This window comes from Cetorhinus maximus, chromosome 18, assembly GCF_964194155.1.
Source record: "Cetorhinus maximus chromosome 18, sCetMax3.hap1.1, whole genome shotgun sequence".
Taxonomy (NCBI): Eukaryota; Metazoa; Chordata; class Chondrichthyes; order Lamniformes; family Cetorhinidae; genus Cetorhinus; species Cetorhinus maximus.
Window position 1 is genome coordinate 91,538,160 of NC_135896.1, and position 25,129 is coordinate 91,563,288.

General features: G+C 44.0%; 1 protein-coding gene and 1 pseudogene across 2 annotated transcripts in view; one reads left to right on the forward strand and one right to left on the reverse strand.

Annotated features, from left to right (window-relative positions):
- Positions 1-25,129, reverse strand: part of LOC144693340 (cysteine-rich motor neuron 1 protein) — a 256,361-nt gene that overhangs the window by 216,193 nt on the left and 15,039 nt on the right. The window lies entirely within an intron of this gene.
- On the forward strand, positions 22,316-22,634 carry LOC144693342 (cytochrome c oxidase subunit 7C, mitochondrial pseudogene; annotated as a pseudogene).

A 25,129-nucleotide genomic window follows, 5' to 3' on the forward strand; every position in this document is an offset into this window, starting at 1 on the left:
GAACTCCCTCCCTAACAGCACTGTGGGTGTACCTACACCACATGGACTGCAGCGGTTCAAGGTGGCAGCTCACCACCACCTTCCCCAGGGCAACTAGGGATGGTCAATAAATGCTGGCCTAGCCAGTGATGCCCACATCCTGTAAATGAATTTTTAAAACCCACCCCCCCTTTACCGTGTTCTCAATTATTCAGTTCAGTTTCTCTCCTGATCTGCTGAGTATTTCCAGCATTTTTTTTTGTTTTTCTTTTGGAAGGGATGCCTAGGCATTGAACAGGATATACAGGAGTTTTACCAGGGTGACACCAGGGATAAGGGACTTCATTAAAAGGAGAGATTGGGGAAACTGGGATTGCTCTTAGAGCTGAGGAGGTTTATTATTATTATTATATTATTGTTTAGCAAATGCAAATCCCCAAAGCCAAGCAACAGCCTTCTCATTTGCTGAGTTAAAGGTGATTAATCTACCACTTAGTCTGTAGAGGGGACACTCCTTGGTACTGTGCAGTACTGTTTGAGTCTTTCCACAAGTGCATAAGGTGCTTGTACTGAGGGCCCAGCGGTGGAGGTTGGCTTCACAGGGGCCTTGGCCTGTCCTGAACCGGTTTCCCACTGTTGCCACGGTAGTTCAAAACTTGGTCATTCGTCAGATGGGGTTTGTCACTCGGAACTTGTCATGACTTCCTGTGTTTTGCATTCCTCGATCCAAAGGGTGTCCCGCTGGTATATCTTGCTCAGGAGGGTTGCTCCATATGGGGGTGCCGAGATGGAAGGCAGGCAGTAGGTGGGTTGAACAGGTCACCATGGGGTGCTAGGTGAGGCGCAGCACGGATGGTTTTAACTAGCTTGTGGGTTTATCATCAGTCGGCAGATGCGTGGCGGAGTGACGTTTGCAAGGGCAGGAAGCCAGGGGAGGTTAAGAGGCAACCTAATGGAAGCAGTCAAAATTTCGAAACATTTGGACAGAACTAGTAGGAAGAAACAGTTTCTTCTGGTCAGTGCATTAGCATCTAAAAGGTCAGATTTAAAATAATTGGCAAAAGTAGCAGAGGGAAAATGAGGAGAATTTTTTCAGAAGGTGGAACACAATACCTGAAGGAAGCAGATACTGTGGAAACTTCCAAAACCTGTACTTGAAGAGGGCTAATTGATAGGGTTATGGAAAAAGTGAGGAGACTAAAATAGGTGGGTCTTTCAAGGAGCCAGCACAGGCATGATGGGTCAAATGGTCTCCTCTGCGTTGCTATAAGATTCTGTGCTTCAATTCAGATAGATTTTATTGCATGAAGCCACAGGTTGGGTGCAAACCCAGCTACGATACAAACAGGAACAGGATTTCTTTTTAAAAACATTTTCAGCAAATTTTGTAATCCAAACGAATTGACGTTTGTGGTTGGATAAAATTTAAACTTTTGGGCCTGGCGTTGGCAAACACTCCTCAGTCTGGTACTCGACTTAAGCAGAGGGAAAAGCTCCCTTTACTGTGCCCAAGCAAATATTTCTCAACTGCACATCATAAACTCCTACCATTTCATTTCCTTACGGTCCCTCTGATAAGGCCTGCTAAATGCATACATAGTTCTGCATGGACCTGCGCCCATTAGAATCTGGGCCAAACCAGGCAAGATTTGTTTTAATTTGTTCTCTCACTCAGGGAGAGATTCAAATTTGGATCCCAGAGATCATCGGGCCCATTGTTGCTAAATCACATTGCCTAGTCTCGCATATTTGAGAAATAACTATTTCTGTATCTTGGATCAAATAATTGCAGAAGAAAAACGGAAACACATTTCTAATCTTATGCCAAACAGCAAATAATCATTCTAGCGAACTCTCTCAGAATTCGTGTTTAACATATAGTTTGTAACAACGAACGCAAAGGAATGTGGATAAAGCAAGGTTTTATTGTCGAACAGCAGCTATTAATTATGTCATGAAGTAAAATGGAGTTTAAAAAAACAAAGCACTCTGGCAATGGAGAACCCAAGAACCTTGGAAGTTCACCACTGCCTCTCACACAACTTAAAAATGAATGTATGTATATTTCCCCAGTTCACTTAGGTCCATCCAGCCAGGTAGAATTCTTTGGGCGAGGTAGAACATGGATAGACAAAACCTGCTTCTGGGTGTTTGCCAGTCAAGCTGTGTAATTGGCCACAAAGTAATGTCCCAAATGCCTGCCAATTTTTAATCTCCCTCCCTGTGGAGTTCACTTGGCCTCTGCCTCCCTCTAATTGTCAGCCAGTATTAGGAGCTTGTTTACAAAATAGTTAAGTGACACTGCTTCTTAGACTTTATTTCAAGATTTAAAATAAGATTCACTTGTAAACATGTAAATGAAAAAAAGGACCAATGAAGTTATCTGTTATCATGGAATGCCAGGCTCATGGAAAGGGAAGGTCGTTTTCAACTTTTACATACGTGACCCCTGCACTGCCAACAGAAATTTCTGGAGTGCCATCTGTCAAACAGAGCATAAATAAATGCATTACAAAGTGTCTGGGTTTTATAAACATCCAACTTCAGCAACAAAACAAATACATTGAAGATGTGCGCAATGTCAGAAAAAAAAACGTTCTTTAACACCATTACTCCCAACCTGACAAACCATGAAAACAAAAGGTCTTAGAGGATAAAGCTGAAATTACCCGAGTAGCTTTCAAGCAAGCGTATTGAACTCTTCAATCCAGCATTACACAAGCATTACAATCTGGAGACACACGGCATCTCCAATTTCCTTCACTGACGTTAGCAGAGTTTACTTTTCCTGCCCTCCATGTACGCCTGTCTGCCTATCTATCTATCTATCTATCGGTATACATATAATATATACAGATACTATGTCAGCATAGTATGAAACTGGAAAAGGAGCAGCCTTTTAACTAAGATAAAAGCAAAAAACTGCAGATGCTGGAAATCCAAAACAAAAACAAATATACCTGGAAAAACTCAGCAGGTCTGGCAGCATCTGTGGAGAGGAACACAAGTTAACGTTTCGAGTCCGAATGACCCTTCAACAGAACTAAGTAAAAATAGAAAAGAGGTGAAATATAAGTTGGTTTAAAGGGTGGGGGGAGGTGGGACAAGAGCCTTTTCACTAAGATGGCTACATCATGGATAGGCTTTTCTGGGGAGCAAATCACAAAGGCACACTCCTGCGTACTTTGAATAAGTAAGTTACAGTTTGGCTTGAATCACTAAATTATTCACAACAAGGTAGCACGAAGGCGTGGAGTGGGAACACTTAGTCATTGTTGGAACAGCAAGAACAGTCACATAGCCAGGCATTTACCATGCAAAGCACTAGCCTGAACATTGCAGCAGGTTTTCCCAACGCTAATACACCTGATTTACCGAGGCAACATAATTATAATTGATATGGAGCAACTAAAAATGTTACAGATCTTCCTGGCATCAAAAGATAGAAGGCCTCAGAAACAAGGATGCCTAACCTGTGGTCCATCACAGCGCTGGCTGGATGACTTCTCATTGTGCACATCAGTATTGTACTTTTTATATTCTTTCATGGGATGCGAGTGGCATTAACAAGGTCAGTGTTTGTTGCCCATCCCTGTACCACGATCTTGCCTGAGGCGCAATGGACTTCAGGGCTTCTTGGAAAACCAGAATGTGCCAGCATCGAGGCAAAGGGAAAGTAGCAAAAATTAATCCAGAAAATAGTTTTAAACATTTAACAGTCTTGCTACAGACAATAAGGGGAGGGAGCAAGAGAGGATTTGGACCAAAGAAGTGATAGGCAAATTCAGGAAAAGGTAAACCCAATTGTGAGGTATTAAATGGTGACAGTGGTAACTGGCAGAGTGATGCAGGTCATTTGTTTGATGATGTACCACTACATGTGTGAGGAGGGTTTGCCATGTTTGGAAGTCCCTCCCCACTGGATGGCAGTGCTCAAAGTCCAGCGAATCCAAGCTGAATTGATTGTTCGAGCAACTTCAACAGCAATGACCAAGGTCAGCATCGCAAAGACTCCCCTAAATATATCCTTACGTTTGTAAGGCTCTTCGCATAGGCACCAGCCCCCGCTTACTGACAGGAAAAAGACATTTCCTTCCAAGTAAATTTGCTGGTTAAATATTTTTCTGCTAAAAGCTGATACCCTGGAATGTTGCGCATGGGGAGTCAAGACCAAAGGTATTTTTCAGGTCAAGTCTGGCAGGAGGTGAAATGCTGGACATGTTAATCCAACTTAACTGAGAAGGAAAAGGGACAACGGGACATTTCTCTCATAATCAAGGCTGGTCTTTCTTCAGTTTTAAGGGTTGTTCCTGCAGGACATATGATTAGACCTGATTACTGGATAGTTGGTGCTGTTCAGGGCCTTTTGTATCTGCTCTGCAAAACCATTCCTGCTTCAATTTGCCGATAGGTTTTGCAGATTGCTGACTTTTACTTACTTCTGCTGTTTTTGTTGCCTGCTAATCCTCATCCTTTGGCTGCTCCTTCAAGGAGGTTTATTTTCTTTTCCTTCGAGTCCTTCACTGGCCTTCGACACCTTTTCAGGAGCAGCTTCACTAGGCTGTGTAATTGCTGTTATCCCATTGCTGTGTTTGAGCCATTATTGATGAAGCTGGAGCTCTTGTTAAGAATGTGCTGTCATATACAGGCTTCGGGCAGCTGGATGCTGTATTAATCTTGAGCCTGGGCATTTGGTTGTGCTTCCAGGGTTGTTGAGTGATCGTAAATATTTCAGATACAAACAGGTTGATGAAGCTGTGCTGTACAAGAGTAGCAGTGGATTTTTTAACTTTTTATTTTAAAACCAGTACTGTATAGCACAATTTCAAGCTTCAAAGGGTTACGAAACCAAGGCGGGTGGATGGAGTTAAGATACAGATCAGTCATGATCTAACAATGGCAGAATAGGTTCCAGGGGGCCGAATGGCCTACTCCTGTTGCAATATTCTTAAGGTCGAGGGACATAAGCGTCATAAAACTGAAACCAAATAAAGTAATCTTATTCAAAATGGTTTCTCGTTTACTCAGGATTACAACATGAAAGAAAAGCACTTCTCACACTGGAAATGGTACTCTGACCCCTCCAGTTAGGGGAGACAGTGGCATAGTGGCAGTGTCACTGGGCTACTAATCCAGAGGCCCAGGCTAATGCCTTTGGACATGGGTTCAAATCCCATCACAGCAGATGGTGGAATATAATTTCAATTAATAAATCTGGAATACAAAATTAGTCTCAGTAATGGTGACCATGACAACCATTATTGATTGTTGTAAAAGCCCATCTAGTTTACTAATGTCCTTTAGGGAAGGAAATCTGCCATCCTTACCTGGCCTACACGTGACACCAGACCCACAGTGATGTGGTTGACACTTAACTGCCCTCTGAAATGGCCAAGCAAGCCACTCAGTTCAAGGGCAATTAGGGATGGACAACAAATACTGACCTAGTCAGTGATGCCCACATCCCATGAAAGAATAAAAAGTTAATCATCGCTTGCATCTTTTCATGCTGCCCTCCTGCTTTCCCCACTCTTTCCCTCTTCCCTTATCCATTCACAAAGGCATTCCTCTTTCCCTCCCTCTCGACACAAAGAGGTGCTCTTCCCTCCTTTACCCAGTGCACTGGAGCATCATTCTTTACCAATTCACCAGTCACCACCACTCAGCTATTGCCATTTGCTCAGGGATTCAAATCAGCTCGGAGGTCACAAATTCCTCACCTCAAAACCAGGAAGGTCAGCAATTCATGCCCACAGTGTGATGTAGCAGTAATGCTAGAAGGGAGCTCGGAGTCTAGCAGTAATGCTAGAAGGGAGCTCCGAGTCTAGCAGTAATGCTAGAAGGGAGCTCAGAGTCTAGCACTAATGCTAGAAGGGAGCTCGGAGTCTAGGGGTAATGCTAGAAGGGAGCTCGGAGTCTAGCAGTAACGCTAGAAGGGAGCTCGGAGTCTAGCAGTAATGCTAGAAGGGAGCTCGGAGTCTAGCAGTAATGCTAGAAGGGAGCTCGGAGTCTAGCAGTAATGCTAGAAGGGAGCTCAGAGCCTCCTTGAGCATCAAAATAAGGAGCAACGGAATTTTCACATGGGCAGGCACATCTTGAACAGCTCCTTGGTATAGATGTGAATCACCATTTGTGTAACCCTGGTTGAAACACAGTGGGAGAAAATGAAAACTCATTACTTTTAATGTTTGTTTTCTCCCCTAGTATTCACAACAAAATATCGATTACCTTACCAATGAAAGCCTACAGTACTGACCCCTTGTACTCTGTATCTTTCAGTTCAAAGTCTAGTTTTGTATATGGGGTATGAGTACCATTTGTACAGAAGCCTTGTGCCATCTTTATGGATGCTGTATTTGAACAAAAACTTTCTTGCTCCTGCACCATCATGCTCTCCTTGAGGGAAACATGCTTAAGTGTTTACACAAAATTTGTACCAGATTCATCCAAGTCATTTATAAGTTAACAAGTAGCCAATGTGAATTGGGAGCCGTTATTCACTGTGTACTGTACTATAATCCTACACTAGTCAGTAATGCATTTGCCTTATCAGTAATACCTATTAAGAAAAAGATATGGAAAGCAAGTAGGAGTATGTTTCACTGCAATTGGATCTTTTTTTTAAAAGTGATAACATTATATTACATACATACAGTGTGAACAAGGAATGGAGGTTAAAATAAATTCAACCTAATCCACATTACAATAAACTTATCATGATGGAAACATCAGCAGAACTTTATTGATTTTGTCCCATATCAGTTTTTAAATATACGTTGCCTTACTCACTGAGGACTCCTGAGTTAACTAAGCTAAGTTAAAGTGGGGAAAAGACGACAGGTGGGGTGTGGGTGAGCAAGAGGCGGCATGGGTGAGCGAGAGGGAGAGGGTGCTCCATCTCCAAGAGCAGCACAAGTTCAGGAAGGGGGACTGAGACAGTCATGAGGTCCAGTATTTGCTTATGCTAATACATGCGTCAGGTATGGGCCTTATGTGTTTATCTCCAAGAGGGAGAAACAGAGGTCTCAGGTTGCTGGTAGTGGGAGAAAAACCAAATGCCTGAGGTGGGGGTCAGAAGCCTGATTTGTGGGTGGGTTGGAGTTTGGTCAGAAGCCAAATGGTGCATCAGGGGCCTGGGCTGGGAAGGTTATAAATGGGTTTGCAATCATGGAGGCTCTTTAGGCAGGCACACTGGATCCAGGAGGGATGTGTAAAAAGCACTCACCATGATAAAGCTCCCGAATTTCTGGAGGGGCGGGAAGCCCGGTCCACTAGAGTTAAATTTGAAAAACTGAATGACACCAAGGCTCACAAGCTCAATGTCATATTTAAAGTCCCAACCCACTCCCTTGGAGGAAGCTCACTCACTTGCCAGTCTCAATTAAAAAACCAGGAGTGGGTGGGTTTGGTTGAGGAATCTGATTTTTTAAGACTCTAAACTCCCACCACTCCTGACCCAAACTGCCCTTTATTATTGAAGAGAATAAGATCCTCTCTATTGTCCTATTCTACCTAGCCGATACATGATGCATTTTGTTCTGGTGCACACTGTCCAATTTGGTTAAAACTTGAATGTGGAAGCTCCAACTCCCACATTGTACAACACAAACAGAGAATTTATGTAACTAGAAATTCCCAGCAACCAAGGGCCAGATGGAATGTCCAACTCAAGCCTTAGGCCTTTCACACATGAGCAGATCTATGTAGGGGGTATGCCTCCTGTTGGTGTTTCTAACATTAAAAACTCAAAATAGCTGTTTTTCAGGACTTTTTTAGAAAAAAAATGATTGATTTCATTTTCGTTCTTTACCTGAACTGCAGCAAGAAAGGAAAATAAGGTAGTGGAAAGAGTTGTGGACAAATTATTATATTGATCAGTCATGAAGAATTTAATTGCTCCATTTTCTGGTGGGTTCTTCTCTCTGGTTTTGATCCATTCACATTTTGTCAATTGGAGATCTGATCAGCAGCTTAATGAATAGGTGGTTATTTGAGCCAAGCACAATGTTTTGCCCTGAAGACATGTAGGTGGAAATTAGATTTTGGCCTGTTTTCAGGCCTGAAATAGGTGGTGTGCTGGGAGCGAGTGCTAGATACTGGTACCTCACCCAAAATTGGGCCTGATCAGATATTGCCGGTGAAATGTGGGTGCCAATTTGCTGGTGGCCTCCCCAGCAGTGACTCTCAGGTAGGTCCTGGGGTGAGGGGGAAAAAAGTCAAGTCAAGGGTCTTTGGGACTCCTTCTTGTCCCAGTTCCATATTCAAGCAAATTATTTTTTTTAAAAATGTTGATTCACACTGAGCAGCCCCATTTCAGGAAGAGGGTCTGAAACAGTCAGTCAGTCATCGGGTTCATGTTTATCTTGCGGCCTTTAGCAATTCCGGCAAGGAACGAGAGTATGCACGCCACCCACTACATTGGGCGCTATGGCAGCCATTTTACGCCTGTAAAACAGATGTAGTGCTAATGAATTTCTAGGCCCCAATGTACAAGGTCCAAGAGGCCACGCTTTATGTTTTTTTAATTCCTTTATGGAATATGGACTCCACTGGCAAGGACTGAATCTGTTGTCCATCCCTAATTGCCCTAGAGAAAGTGGTGGTGAGCCATTTTCTCGAACCGCGACATTACATTCTACAGTTTGGTACAATGGAGTCACTTGCGTTTCAGGGGGTATTGAAGAGTGAACCCCATTGCTGCGGGTCTGGAGTCTCATGTAGGACAGACCAGTTAAGCACTGCAGATTTCCTGCCCTAGAGGACATTCGTGAACCAGACGGGTTTTTATGGTAGTTTCCGGGGTCACCATCACAGAGACTAGCTTTCCATTCCACGTTTATTAATTATTTGAATTAATTCAATAACTTAAAATTAAAGTTCCGCCAGCTGCTGTGGTGGGATTTGAACCAGCGCCCCAAGGCATTAGCACGGACCTCTGGATCACTCGCCCGGCGGCATTACCACTAGGCCACCACCTTTGAAAGGTGCCTCCCGGAGATGGGATGCCACGGGTATACACAAGACACAAACAATTTGAAATTCAGTGAGGATTCTCATACTTCCAACAGAAGACAAGCAGAATTCCTAAAATGTCGGGAACCCCAGGTTACACCAGATTTCTGCCTTTTCTGATCAGAGACCATGAGAACATTCGTCATGTGTCAGAGCCAAGGCATTTAATTATATAGTCAGTCAACTGAGAGGATGACAGATGTGAAGTTTCCTTATTTTTCTCCCCCCACCCCCGGAGAATTTTTATTTTTTTTCGCTCAGCTATAATTTATAAATGTTAGACAGCTTCTGGCCAGAAAAATCCAATTCATCTCATTTTACCAGCTAGGGCTTTCATAAAAATTTAAATGTGGAAGGTATAGTTTAATTTTAAGATTTTTCTTCTGACTGCAGTGACAGATCAGAGAGATTCAGTGCTCGCTATGGTGGGCAGCACATCATGATTCTGAGGCTACATTTTTAACATAATAACAAAGCTTAAAATACAAACTCTTATAAAGATTAAGAACATTTTCTATTCAAAGAGCAGCTCAAATCGTTGGAGGTACAGTTAACTACAGAGATACAATGATACTTTTGACAGCCACTGCATTACAAATCTAATAGATACTGCCTATAAAACTGCGAGAGTATTTTACCTACTGTAATAATTGGCTAGCACTTTTCTTTAGGAGCACAATTTGTTTCAAATGCTACTAGATTAACAAGAATGTTAAAACTAATTCACAAAGGTGGACGTTTTTCGTTGTAGAGAGCAACAGATGTTCATAATTCTGCAGATGGTGGCAATCTGGATTTCATGGTCAGGACTGTCACACAAGCGACAGACGTTAGACTTGCAGTGGAGCAGTCTTGTGTAGTTTGCGGGATCTTCCTACATCACTAGAGTCAACATGTGTTTTTTCTTAAAAATTGGGTTAACTATTTACTTTAGCCACTTTTTTTTAAAGAAAAATTGAAAATCAGCTAGCTCTCTTGATTTATTTCAGCGAGAACACTACCCAATAGAAAGAAATAAAAAACAATAATTTGCATTTATATCGCACTTATCAAGAACCCAAGATGTTTCGAAGGTCTTAACAGCCAATTAAGTACTTTTGAATTATAGTCACTGTTGTAATGTAGGAAATAGTCCAAGAACCTCTGATAGAAACGGCCATTACGTGAACCCAAGAAGAGGAGGTTGGTAGCTTCACCAAATTATTCACAAACATTCATTAATGGTCAATTTTAGGAGGCAATAGTGAGATGTTGTCATCTTACAATATTGCCCAAAAAGGGATGAAGGGAGAAAAGGAGATTGGGGAGCATTAAAATTAAACGTTTCCATACGGATGGTGCCCAGCATCCCGTTTCTCCACACATTATAAAGCCTAAATGATCCGGGCTCCTCATTAATATCACGTGTATATCACGGTCTTATATTCACTTTCACAGAAGGAGCCGAGTGTCATTTAAAAAGATACAGAAAATTATCAATGCAAATTAATATCAGTTTTGTTAATGGTATTTTGTTCACATTCTATTACTCACAAAAATCAGCGCTGGGTTTATAGCCGTTCTGCATTATAACAACTACAAATTCATATCTTTAGGTTATGGAAGTGACACTGGGGTTTCCAAAGTCTCTGTTCAAGAGCAGATAAGTTGTTTATGAAACTATGCTCGTAAACTCCATTTCCTAGCCACCAACTCCATCACTCTCTCTGGAAACATTGTGAGGCTGAACCACATCATGGATTATTCCCTGGTAAAGTGTCTTCATGTTTGCCAAGGCTGATGCCAGGAGGTGGTGTACAAAAATCAACATGGGTCATTTTCTACCCCCATGTTGCTTCGTCTAGCCTTCAAGTAGCACGACGAAAATTCTGTGATCTGTCTCACAGGGGAAGAAAGAAAGAAAGAGATTGCTAACAGTACGAAGGTTGTGCTACAAACACTCTTCTCACTCAGCCATCCCAATAATTTGCACTTTTTGGGGAAGGTCTTTCATTTTGCATTGATGTATATAGAGTGCCGTCAAGCTCTACCTTGTCGGACTTGTGTTACCCACAGCTTTCCGGGAACATTTAAATGAGATCTGAACCCAATATGGTTTGGGCCTTCTTACACCAACTTTGGGCTGGCAGTGCGGGGTCTCTGCCAACTTAGCACTCATTCTGAACTGAAGTTTTTTTTATTCATTCACAGGATGTGGGTGTCACTGGCTAGGCCAGCATTTATTGCCCATCTCTACTGCCCTTGAGAAGGTGGCGGTGAGCTGCCTTCTTGAACCACTGCAGTTCATGTGGTGTAGGTACACCCACAGCGCTGTTAGGGAGGGAGTTCCAGGATTTTGACCCAGCGACAGTGAAGGAACGGCGATATATTTCCAAGTCAGGATGGTGTGAGGCTTAGAGAACTTCCAGGTGGTGGTTTTCCCATGTATATACTGTCCTTGTCCTTCTTGGTGGTAGCAGTCATGGGTTTGGAAGATGCTGTCTAAGGAGCCTTGGTGAGCTGCTGCAGTGCACCTTGTAGATGGTACACACTGCTGTTACTGTGCGTCGGTGGTGGAGGAAGTGAATGTTTGTGGATGGGGCGCCAATCAAGTGAGCTGCTTTGCCCTGGATGGTGTCCAGCTTCTTGAGTGTTGTTGGAGCTGCAATCATCCAGGCAAGTGGAGAGTACTCCATCACACTCCTGACTTGTGCCTTGTAGATGGTGGACAGGCTTTGGGGAATCAGCAGGTGAGTTACTCTTCGCAGGATTCCTAGCCTCTGACCTGCTCTTGCAGCCACAGTGTCTATATGGCTAGTCCAGTTCCGTTTCTGGTCAATGGTATTCCCCGGGGTGTTGACAGTGAGGCATTCAGTCATGGCCATTGAATGTCAAGGGGTGATGGTTAGATTGTGTCTTGTAGGAGATGGTCATTGTCTGCCACTTGTGTGGCACGAATGTTACTTGCCACTTGTCAGCCTAAGCCTGGATATTGTCCGGGTGTTGCTAAATTTGGATATGGGCTACTTCAGTATCTGAGGAGTCGTGAATGGTGCTGAACATTGTGCAATCATCAGCGAACATCCCCATTCTGACCTTATGATGGATGGAAGGTCATTGATGAAGAAGCTGAAGATGGTTGGGCTTAGGACACTACCCTGAGGAACTCCTGCAGTGATGTCCTGGAACTGGCATGATTGACCTCCAACAACCACAACCATAACCATCTTGTTGAGTTCACCACCTCCTTCCCCATAACATGACAAAACCGTGGGAAAGAAAGGGTCCTGTGAAATGGTCCCCATTAAAAGTAAACCATTTTACAAGAAGCTGCTTCAGTTTTCTTTCAATAAACCTGGCTAATCATAGGGTTGTTCTCAATAATACTGTCTAGAACGGTGGAAGAGCACAAATCGTTTGTGTTAAATTCCTTGGAAGCATTAACAAAGCTATTTTATTACAGATTTTTTTTTAAAAAAAGCTTCAAGAGAATATCACAACAGCATAAGAATGTGCAGGAAATAATACATTATAGAAGTGGATCAAATGATCAAGTCTTCTGTGCATTTTTTAAAAAAGAAATAAATCTGCACCAGATTGCAGCTCCAGGCAAAAGATGTTAAATGCAGTGACTGTAGTACATTGGTATGGTATGCGACTTCCCAGTTAGGCTTGTGTGCGGTTCACACTGAGCTGAAAAAAACGATGAGGTGAGGGGAAACCAAGTCAACCTACCAACTTCAGCTTTGTTTTCAAAGAATTTTGTTCAGCCTGTGACGAAGAAAATAATTAGGGGGAGTTTTATAAACCAGTTGCACTATGCTACACTTTGTGCATTGAAGCTGTTTCAGCTTCACTTTAACACAATGCTGCCCATTTGCAGTCACTTGGCAGAAAAATTAAGCCCGTTAAAGAGACGGCCTCATAATGCTTTGGCTTGCACCAGCGCCAATCTAATCGCAACTGATGCAAGTTGCCAACAGGCCCAATGATAATATGAAAATAGACAAAATATAGTTTCCAGGGCTGTAACATGAGCAAAAAAGCCAACCTTCTGTCAAATATTTCACGAGCAAAAGAATCTGGCATTTGAATGCAAGAGGGCCAAGTTTGCATACAAACACAGAACTCTGCTTTGTCTGGTCAGGCAGCATGGTGTCGGAAACCACAATTCAGCATCGGTGCATTGCACCACTCTGAAACCTGAAGTATAACTGGGTCTTTGAATCCTCTCCCAAAGTACTTTGTACATTGAAGAAATGAGCTGTTGTGCTGTGGCAAGTTCTATAAATCATAGCGCCTCAAAATTGTATTAGAGACTAGAAAACACTCCTGCTGATATTAGTAGGTAAAGGCTTAAGTTACCCCAAGACATTTCTTTGTTCACTGTTTTAGTGGAAACAACACTGGGTGGTATTTTCCCAGATTTGCACTAAGTGCGGTAACAGGTGGGAAAAACAGCGTTTTATCCGCCAGCCGCAATGGTGACTTTTCACGCCGCATCGTCCCAAACCCGCCGCATTAATTATGCATTCCCGGGATACACGCTATTTCCATGGCGGGCGGGCTCCAATTCGCCTGCCACACCACCACCTCGCCACTTCATCACGCCAGGCACCACATTTAAAGTGCAGCCGCGCTCAGTGCTTCCTGCCCAGGACTGCAGCAAACAACACATGGCTCCGAATGACAAGACGACTGCAGCCGTCGAGTGCCTTTTGGATGCTGTGGAGGCCTGGTGTGATGTCCTCTACCCCCTGCTCTGGTCGCAGGAGGGGCAGCAACATTACCACTCCAGCTTGGTAAGCGATGGCAGTGGTGGTCAGTGCCAATGCTGCACAGAAGAGGTTGGCTATCCAATGCAAATAGAGGATGAATTATCTCATTCGTGTAGCCAGGGCAAGGCAATCATCTCATCAACTCTAAACTCACACACTCAAGCCCATCACACGTTCACTGGCATCTCACTCACTGCCAGTTCAAGGGACATCACCACTCACTCTCTCACACACACACCCTCATATCTCCATCTGGCCTCATCTCCTCTGGAGACTGCCCCCTCAGCCCTCACCATCTTGCGGTCACTTGCATAGGTCAACATGTGCCCCCCCACACATACCCTGGGTTACCCCACTTCTCCAGTACAGGCCTCATCCTGCAGCCTCTTCCCTTACCTGAGGCCACTTCTCCCTCTTCCCCAAACAAGCCCTAGCCCTGCAGCCATTGAAAAGCTACCCACATACAGCTGGTCTGGTAGGTAGACACCTACCTGTGAGCCCCCTAAAAATGATGTGGTGCTGCCTGTGAAGCCTGGCACTGATGACTGCAAGTGCTGCCTGAAGCAAGGTAGGCAAACAAACCTCGAAGTCCTAAGGGAAGTGCAGCTCACCAAGTGCACGCCTTACACATGCTGTTGTGAAACACGTCGGCATGTTTTCCTGCCGACATGGGCAGAAGATCCAGCAGGGGGGTTGGGGAGGGGGGTCGGGGGGTGGGAAATGAGTCCAGTGTCCTAGCCTTAGGATGATATGCTGATGTATTACAATGAGGTTCCTGATGTCCGATGGCAGGAAACGCGGCCCGCCATTGATGGGCTGAGCGGACAATCACAAACCGGTTTCACAACGTCATGAAACCGATTTTCGGCCTTCTCGCCATATTGTCCACTCACACCACCAAACACACCTGATGCCAGCAGGCACGACAAATCCCAGCCATTCACTCAGAAGGATAACACTGAAGATCAATCCAAAACCGATCTCATTGCTTGTTCATTCTCCAAAACCATGCACCATAATCTGTTTCAAACTCTCCTCTACCCCTAAAAAAAAAATCGAATGATCTCTTCCTCAAAGTGGATGATTAACAACAATTTATCTGGCCTTTAACGTACCAAGATATTTCAAGGCGCTTCACATTCACGAAATCAGACAGAAAGCAACACCGAGCCAACGAGGGATCTATTTTAGATAACGAAAGCTTGGTTAAAGAGGCAGGCTTTAAGGAGCATCCTTCACGAAGAGAGAAGTGGAGATGCAGAGAGGTTTTAGGAGAGAATTCTGGAGCCTAGGGCCAAGATGCAGGTTGCAGGCATGGCCGCAATAGGGTGGGGAAGAACTGGGTGCCGCACAAGAGGCCAGAAGTGAAGGAGGTCAAAGTTCTTTCAGGGGTTGTGTGTTGCTAGACAACGTTACAGTGACAGGGAGGAGCAATGCCATGATGGAATTTGAGCGCTCGGACGAGAATGTTAAAAACGGAGGCATTGCTGGATCGGGAGCTTTTGTGTTTCTTGGTCATCAGGTTCACTTTGTCCAGCGAACGCTAGCTGCGCCCTTGATGTTAACACATTAGTTGGTGCTTGAAACAATATAGGCAGAGAGACCGATTAACTGAACAAACACTGGTGATTTATTGGAACTAAGAACAGAACACCAACACAATGTGTGCTTCTTCAATCAGCTGCAACTCCAGACTTACAGTCCGTGCTGTATAGCGACTGGTCGATAGAGTCACTTGGTCAGTTAACTCTATTCTCTTAAAAGGTACATAGCACCCCACTTTACCACAGGAGCCAATGCAGGTCAGTGAAGGAGTGAAAGGTGAATGGGGCTTGGTGTGATATAGGATATGGACAGTAGAGTCTTGGATGAATTTAAATTAATGGCGGGCAAGGGGAAGTCAGCGAGGAGAGGATGGCGGAGAGTTTAATTTCAATTCCAAATATTTACCTGCAGAAAATAGCTTAAATGCCTCCATTGCCGGTTGGCTAAATGAGTTATGAACCACATTAAAACAAGCAGGAGGTATGAAGATTTATCCGCTTATATTAACAGCAGTAAATTCTACGTCAATTCCCTTCCCACGTTCTTTAATTGGTTGTAACAGCATTCTCTGTTATTCAGTGTAACGAAGAAATCCCACTGTATTTTCTCAAGTTGATCATATGGAAAAGATAAATCTTTGAAGCAGGAGTTCTTTTTTAAAAAATACAACCATAGTTATAATGCACCATTATATCCCTCAGGAAAAAAAAAAGTTAAGCCTACATTTTAAGTCTGGTCACACAAGGTTTTCATAATAAACATTTGAAGCCTTATCCATCCACAAATTGGTCTCTGTTTAATTCAAGGATTACCTAGCAATGTACTCTGTGCTGCTTTTGGCTTTTCTACATGACATCATGCAGCAGATCTTTAAAACTCACTTCATTTGCCAAAACGCTATATACCATTATGATTGGCAGACATTTAAAAAAAAACTTAGCTGCATTGCAGGAGGGAAAATGTACAAATGTGAACAAATACATTTGTACACAAGACACTAACTTAAACACATTGGTTCTTTTTTCCATCCTTGTACATTACGGTCATGGGTAGCACTTTTTCTCTCCTTGGCTGCGAACTGTGTTATTTCTGTAAATTACACTTCTCACACGTTGAATGATTTTACCTGCAGTCTAGCCCCCACACCCCATCCCGTTCTTTCTAAGCTCTGACATCAAGCACAGCGCACCAGTTAAAATGGAGCAACCCAACCCCAGGACCCATCCACGGCCACTTCCACACGATACGAAGAAGCATGTGCAGAGCTAACCTCCCGGCTTTTTCCCCTGAATCGGGAAGCAGCTCTCCACTCATGCTCAGGGCGAGGTTGCCCACCCTCCTGCTTTGCTTGGGGGATTGTCCCAAAATCGACAACTGATTTCTCAGACGCTGCTGCTGAAAAGACACACTGTATCCGGTGATTTGAGCCCAAGAGCCTCGTAGCCCAGCATCATCTAACCAGCTCCAGGTGTTGTCCCGGAGCAGTCATTGCCCACCCTTCCTCCACACGGCCAAGGAGCTGGTGCTGCACGTGCTGCAGGAAAGGCTTCAAACCCACCTAGCAGGAGACTGGGGCCTCCACCGAGTGCCAACTACCTTGGATCATAACCCAAAACTACCCTCCAAACGACGTCATGAAAGCACCGGAAACAGGAGCATGGGTAGGCCATTCGGCCCCTCGAGCCTGCTCCGCCATTCAAAAAGATCGTAGCAGATCGGATTGTGGCCTTCAACCCCACTTTCCTGCCTGCCTCCCAAACCCTCCCCACACCATAATCCTCAACTCCCTCGTCAATCAAAAACCTTTACGACTCAGCCTAGGACATATTCAATGGCCCAGCCTCCGTTGCTTGCTGGGGAAGAGAATTCCAGACACTAAAGACGTTCAGAGAAGAAATTCAATCTCATCTCCATCTTCAATGGCAGACCCCTTATTTTCAAACTGTGCCCCCCCAATTCCACGTCCCCCCACAAGGGGGCCATCCTCTCAGCATTCACCCTGTCAAGTCCAGTCCCCTCAGGATCTTATGTTTCAATAAGATCACCTCTTATTGTTCTAAACTCTGATGAGTATAGGCCCAACCTTTCCGCATAACTTGAGCCCCTCATTCTAGGAATTAATCCAGTGAACCTTCACGGAAGTGCTGAAACGGAATAAAAGCCAAACACCCCAGCTGCAGCACCTGACAGGTGGGCGAGTGGCACCCACCATTTAAAAATATTGTTGTGTTTAAATATGGTTAAACTCCCCAACCCCACCCCCCGTTTCACACAGAGCTCAAAACCCAATAGAAGGCACATCTGGTCATGTCTGGAGGCCCAAGCACTTTGAAATGTTAGAAGAAAATGTCCCTCACAGCTCCGTTGTCTCCAGTGATGAAAATTCCTCAGAAACTCGAGTTCCCAAATCCCTCTACTTCATAAGGTAGAAAAGTAGCTGGGACTTGCTGATAAATAATTGCGGCAGGGAGCAGAATTAAAAGTAGAATTAAAACTGCTCAAAAGGGCATTTAGGTGTCGATTGTCATAAAAAAAAACCCCATCTGGTTCACTAATGCCCTTTAGGGAAGGAAATCTGCCATCCTTACCCTATCTGGCTACGCGTAACTCCAGACGCACAGCAATGTGGTTGACTCTTAAATGCCCTTTGAACAAGGGCAATTAGGGATGGGCAATAAATGCTGGCCTAGCCAGCGGAACCCACATCCCATGAATAACTTCAAAAAAAAAAGATATTGTAATAAGGCAGAGCAAGAATAGGAAGATGAGGAGCTGGATGTGGCAATTGTTAAAGCAGGTAGCCAAGTTGGAATAGGAGAACTTATCGGGGACTCAACCTTGATAAGGGGAAATTTGTAAACATCAGCAAATGTCACATGATCAAACCTCCAGGGTGAAAGCCAACCGGCGTTGGCAATCCTAGCTCTACAGGATCTGGAACTCACTGTGGAAGGGGCTCAGCCATTGAGTAAAGGGCTTGACCACGATGCAGAATCAGTCAACACCACAAGATTGTCAAGGGGTATTGTTCCTGCTTATTTCAACAAGAGATCATTTACAGTTTATAGAACTCACACGCAAAAATTTTAAGTGACCTCTAAACTATTAATATTTCACAATATTCAGCTGTTCAGCAGTATTGCAGCTTTATTGTTGACATTTTTTGATAACTTCATAGCTCATCAAATAGATCAGTAATTGCCAAGTTTAAGTGTTTGATTGCTAATTTGATACAAAAGAGGTTTCAACTTTAAAGGCACTCAACTAAAAATAGCTTCCAAAGAAACATTGAGCGTATGTAAAACAACCATTTCCTATGTCGCCTGGAGGGACCATCTCAAATTAATCAATTTTGTAGTTAGAGAATATTTGAGTGGAACGTAAGTTGAACTAAAAATCTCTTCTGCCCAATTCGCTAGGAGGAAAATCCGACTCAGCAAGTGGTTCCACAGCTTCTGATCAGCAGCGGCACCAGCTACGTGCCCCAAGATAGTCTCACCACTCAACAACTCTTCACCTCTGCCGACAGGCTCCTCTGCAAACAAAGGGCCTCTGACCAAATCGCAAATGGAAACTTTGTTCACATCCTGGCTCCAGGCTGGAGAGTCTGGATTGGGTGAGGTTGCGGGGGGGTGGGGGGGGCAGCAGCCCCTTCATTCACAAATGCTAACACGGAATAAGATTTAAAAGCAAAATGCTGCAGACGCTGGGCATCCGAAATGAAAATGCTGGGAAAACTCAGCCGGTCTGGCAGCATCCGTGGAGAGAGAAACAGAGTTAACGTCTGGAGTCCACTATGGCACTCCTTGAGAACTGGAGAGAGGTAGAAACGTGATGGGTTTGATGCTGTTGAAAAAGCGGGGAGGGGCAGGCGGGGGAAGATAAAAGTCAGGGATAGGGTGGAGTGCAGGAGAGATTAAATTACAAAGTTGTCATGGAAACAAGACAAAGGGAGTGATAATGATAGTATAAAGATGAAAGCTTTGGTCCAAAGTAGGTGTTACTAGCAAGAATGAGGCAGTACTGCCTAAAAACAAAATAGCAGAATGTGTAAAAAGCAGAGAAAGAGGGTCAGCACAGTTTGAAGGCAAAAACATGAGAACAAGGTACAAACTGGCACTTGGGAGAAAAAGAAAATCAAAAAGGAGGACTGAGTTCGTGGTCTGAATTTGTTGGACTCAACAAAGTTGATTCTGGAAGGTTGTAAAGTGCCTAATCGGAAGATGAGGTGCAGTTCCTCCAGCTTGCTTGGGCTTCACTGGAACATTGTAGCAGGCCGAGGGCAGAAACGTGAGCATCAGAGCAAGTTACGGAATAAGATTCAGTTGCTGCACGTGTGAAGAAAATTCAGCGAGTGAGTTCCCACACCCCTCACTTTCCCCAGCCTTGCTTCCTCCCCTCTCTCCACTTTACCACATTGCTGAGGAGTTCCTACCTCCCTTCTAACTCTGCCAGGTAGCACTCAGGCTCAATCGGCTGAGGAATGCCTCTAAAAATGAACCTGACTTATAAAAAAATAAAACAGGCTAGTTAGAACTTAATTTTGCAGTAAAACTAACAAATACTGGAATGTACGCAATGGTTCAGTTAGAATTTGAACAGATAGAATCATGTTTTAGGCAGAGGCACACTCAAAGGATCCTTTTTCTTCCTCAGATACTGATGCAGATTTGATAACAGATTAAGTAGGTAGCGTGGTCTAGGCAAATACAGGAGCCTCAAACCAACCCTTAGCAAAGAGCAAACATTGCCCAGTTTGCTACAACAGAGCGTGCGTGCTGTACTTGTGGACACACATGCACAGACAAAATGTTGTAGCAAGCATGAGTGGACATGCACACATTGGCGCTTGTGAGCGTGCGTGTGTGCCAATGTGTGTGGGCGTGTTCACGCGTGCAGGTGTGCACGTGTTTGCATGTGCACGCATCCACACACTCGCTCATGTGTGCGCCCCTCTCTCCGTCTGTGTTGATAACACAAGGAACTCATTATCAGAACCCCATGCAAACAGTCACTTGGTGGTACTGAATTTGAATACATGCTGCTGAAGCTTCTCATCTTGCACTCGTCAGGACAAATACAAGAATGCCAAATTTCAAAGGACCACAACAATTTATACTAGAGGAGAAAAGGGTGCTGACTGATTGACAAGTTGATTTTGATTGGCCAAGGTGTTGCTATGGAGAAAGTAACAGTGAACTATAGGCTCAAGCTCCCAGATAATTAAAAAAAAAGGCACGAGGCATTAACATGTTCCTTTTGTTTGCAGAGAATGGGTCCTTGCGTATGAACGTATGTCGCTTCTAGCAAGTGTAAATGAGCCACATTACAAGCTCAACTGATTATCTTAATTGGTTGTTAGTGTCGCTATTAGCACACTCAGGAGTGCTGCAATAAAGAGGATTTCCAAAGAAATCGGCCTGGATTATATGGTGGCAATGACGGTAAAACTGTCAGCAGTCACCATTACTACTCCACTGAAACTGACAAACATCTGGAGACTAACATGTGCAAATCCAGATGTGGAAATTCAGAAGATGCTGTCAGTGATGCTATGTTTCCCCATAGCGTGAGCTGCTGAGGCTTCCCTCCCCAGACTGCAATCAATGGGAAATGTATGAAATTACGAGACCTTCCATTCTTATTCATTGGCCTTGCCATAGAAACGCTTGAAAAAGTTGCATCATCTTGAATGAAGTGTAACTGTGTTTTTAAACAAGGCACTAACTTCATAATCACTGTTGCACTGGCCCGAAAAAGCTAATTTTATATTTGTGGAATGTTAAATCACCCCATTATGATAAAAACAAAGTGACATGTATAATGTGTTTTTAAACTTTGTTTCACTTTGTAGCCATCTTAATCCAATCGCTTATGTTGCTATCTGAAAAATTAAAGTGAAGGGATTCAGCAGTTCTTACTTCTGAGTTTGCCTATGAGAACACTTCAATGTGACTGGCTGCTTACCCTGCTTGGTGACATCACTGTTGCTGGGCTCCTAGCAATCATTTTGACTTCGCACTGGATTCAACATGTCTGGAAAGAGAACTCATTAGATCTTTGTGGACATCTTTCTTAGAAGTCAGTGGCGAGTGCTGTAGATTCGCTGCTAACTGCAAAACACAGGCCACTGCTCATGGGTAGTCTTGGTTCTGAAGCATAGATATAATATTTATCCATTCACTGTGATAATCCCATTAAGGCCACTGCTCAAGTATCACATGCACAAGTTCAAAATTTCTAAGCCAATTAGAGATCAGTAAATTGTTAAATATTTCAGACTCCAAGTTGGGCAAGAACATTTGATTTCTCCTCTTGCTCTCTCTTTAAAAGTGCAATTTTGCATTGGTAGCAAAGCATACGTAAAACAACCATTTCCTATGTCGCTTGGAGGGAACATCTCAAATTAATCACTTTTGTAGTTAGAGAATATTTGGGTGGAATGTAAATTGAACAAAAAAAAAAAAAAATCTCTTCAGCCTAATCTGCTAGGAGGGAAATCCAACTGCACAAGTGGTTCCACAGTTTCTGATCAGGGGTGGCCCCAGCTATCTGCCCCCAAGATTGTCTCACCACTCACTCCGAGCTGGTGGGTCGCAATTCAGGGGGAGAAATTCCTCTCTCAGGCCTGTGGAATGCTCAGATTTCAGGGGTTACAAGGACGAAATAGAGACAGAATCTTACTGCATCACATTTCCACTGCCATAATGCTGCCTGGGCTTTCCAGAAGTTCCCCAAAATAACATAATGGCTTCAAAAGAGGCAGGTGCTGTAAAAGCATAAAAATGAGTTGTGGTGGTGGGTGGGGAAAAGAGGGTGTCCCCTGCCCTTCTACTGCACTTCGTTGTGTGTGTTCATGTTCGTGTGTGTTCATGTTCGTGTGTGTGTGTTCGTGTTCATGTGTGTGTTCGTGTTCATGGAATGCTCAAAAATGTGGAGGCTGAAAAAACAGCTGGGACTGTTTGCAGATCGGCCACCCAGCAGGGGCGCCGGGAGGCCTCGAGTCACTGCAATCGGGAAACATGTTGTGGGCACGCACAGTCCGTAACTTTAGTACCTCGTCGATCCGCAGATCGCACTATGAGGGAGGCCTGGGAAAGAACTTGCCATTTTCTGTGGAGAAGAAGTGGAGGCTGTTGGCAATGATGGCAGTATTCTTTGGCTCTGGCTTTTCTGCTCCACTTGTTTTAGTCTGGCACCAAACACTCAAGAAACGAGACCATGTTATTCAATGGAACTCCATCTGAACTGTAGTGCGATGTCTGCTGAGTGGCTTAAAGCTGCATGAGAGAGCCTTTGCTGCCAGTCTTTCCAGTGAGATGTTCTTGTAAATAAAAGTATTAACCATTTTTAAAAAGAAAAAAAGCCGGCTGGCCTGCAGGGGGGGTTCCAGAAACATCTTGAAGACAGAAGGTCAGTCATTTATTTCCCCCTTTCCCACATGGTCAGAATTCAAAAACAAACACAGTCTGGGTCAGGAAATATGGCTACAGAACAAGCAGTGAACCTCCAACTACATGGTGCCTGCTCAGCGTTCTCCTCCACACCTTAAACGCACCAGTCCCATGCGCTGAGGTATGAGTAAAGGTTAGAAAAACTTCAACAGTTCTTTGAAAGGAAGTAAGTATGAGGTCCTCATATTAGGCAGAATAAGTTAATCCTGAGTGCTATCTCAACTTAAACCAGGACAATAGAGACAAAGGGGTAAACAGCAAGCCCAGGACTTCGCTCAGGAAGCACTTCTTACCCAAAAGGGCCCGATTTTAACTCGGTGCAAGTGGTTGGGTTTTGAATGAGTTAAAGTCATGTCCAAAATCTCTGGTGTGAGTGATGTGCCATGAGATGTGGAAGAGGAAAGCCAGCCATCCCTCACTCTGCTGCCCATGTCCTAACCCACACCAAGTCCCATTCACCTATCACCTCTGTGCTCACTGGCCTAGATTGACTCCCAGTCAAACAGCATCGCGATTTTAAAATTCTCATCCATGTTTTCAAATCCCTTCATGGCTTCGCTCCTCCCTAGAGCTAATATCCTCCAGCTTTACAAACCTCCTCGATCTCTGCATTCATCTAATTTTGGCCTCTTCAGCATCCATGCTTTTAATCACTTCACAATTGGTGGCCCTGTCTTCAATTGCCTAGGCCCTAAGTTCTGGAATTCCTCCCTACACCTCTCCTTATGTGGCTTGGTGTCGTATTTTTCCTGTGAAGCATCTTGGGATTTTCCAAGCTCTAGGATTCCCTCCATGCCTTTGCTACCACTAAACTTGATATTCCATTGCTCTCCAAGGCTTCTTTCCATCTTCCATCCTTAATAAACTTGAGCTCATTCAAAATTCTACTGGGCCTATCCCAACTCAAAACAAGTCCCGTTCACCCATCAGCCGTGCTCGTTACATTGGCTCTCGGCCTGGCAAATACCTCAACTTCAGAACTCTTATCCTTGTTTTCAAGTTCCTCTATGGCCTCGCTCCCTCCGTTGCCCACCCCACCCCTCCCCCCACATCTCTGTGACCTCCTCTAGGTCAATAACCCTCCATGATCTTTGCATTCTTCCAATTCTGACCTCTTGCACATCTAATTTTAATTCCTTCACCATGGCAGCCATACATGCCTAGGCTCCAAGTTCTGGGGTTCCTTCCTAAAGCCTCTCTGCCTCTTTACAACTGCTGCTTTAAGACACACCTAAAAAAAAATGTACTTCTTCTGTCCTCCTATCAACTAATGTGGCTCAATGTCAAATTTTGTTTGTTAACACTCCTGTGTAGTTCCTTGGCTTGTGGTGCTGTATAAAAGCAAGTTTTTGTTGTATACATATTTCCAGTCATGTTGGAGGATGGAGACATAGGAGTCCAAGGGAGATCTGGATCTGCTGTGTAATTACTGATGGCAAGATAAACACCAACATGGCAAAAGACTCCCTCGGTGCAGAGTTGCTTATATACTAAGTAAAGTTTCAGTTATAGGAGCCATATTGAAACAGATGATTCACCTAGAAGCCTTAGGAGAATTAAATGCCCTGCAACAAATCCCAGAGAGAGTTGGTTGGCAGTCAGATTTAACACCACAAGGCAATAATCAGTGAGGAAGCCCATTCAGCCCACCTTAGATTATGCATCCAGAGTAGCCTGAAAGTGCTGCCACTACAGCATCCAACTGATTCTCACTCTCCACTAACTCTGTAACCTCCTTCTCCAGCCTTACAATCCAAGATAGCTGGACTTCTCCAATTCTGGTCTCTTGCGCAACTCCAATTTTCATCGTTCTACCATTGGTGGCAATGCCTTCAGGTGTCCAGGCCCCAGACTCTGGAATTCCATCCATTAGCCTCTCTCTCCATTCAAGGTTCTCCTTAAAACCTACCTACCGTCTTGATATCTCCTTATGTGTACCAGGTATCAAGTTTTGTTTGACAACCTTCCTGGTGAAGCACTTTGGGGCATGCTCTTACATTGAAGGCACTGTATAAAGGCGAGTTGTTGCCTTGACTATTCTATCTGGGTGTTATTTCCGTGTGTTGATCACTGAAGAGAAACCTCCTGATATTTGTCCTAAATGGGCCTGCCACCAGTTGAAACCCGAGACTCCTTGTCGTACTCTGGCAATTTACTCAAATCACTAAATGAAGAGCGTCTTCAAGTGATGAACTGCAATAGAGACAAGGTATGCTTCTAGCATGGATGGATTATCCACTTGTGAACACATAGCAAGACGTCGAGTACATTTAAGGGTGGGATAGACAGATTTTTGGTCTCAGGAAATTAAGGGATACAGGGAGCTGGCAGGAAAATGCAGTTGAAGCCCAAGATCAGCCATGTTCATACTGAATTGCAGAG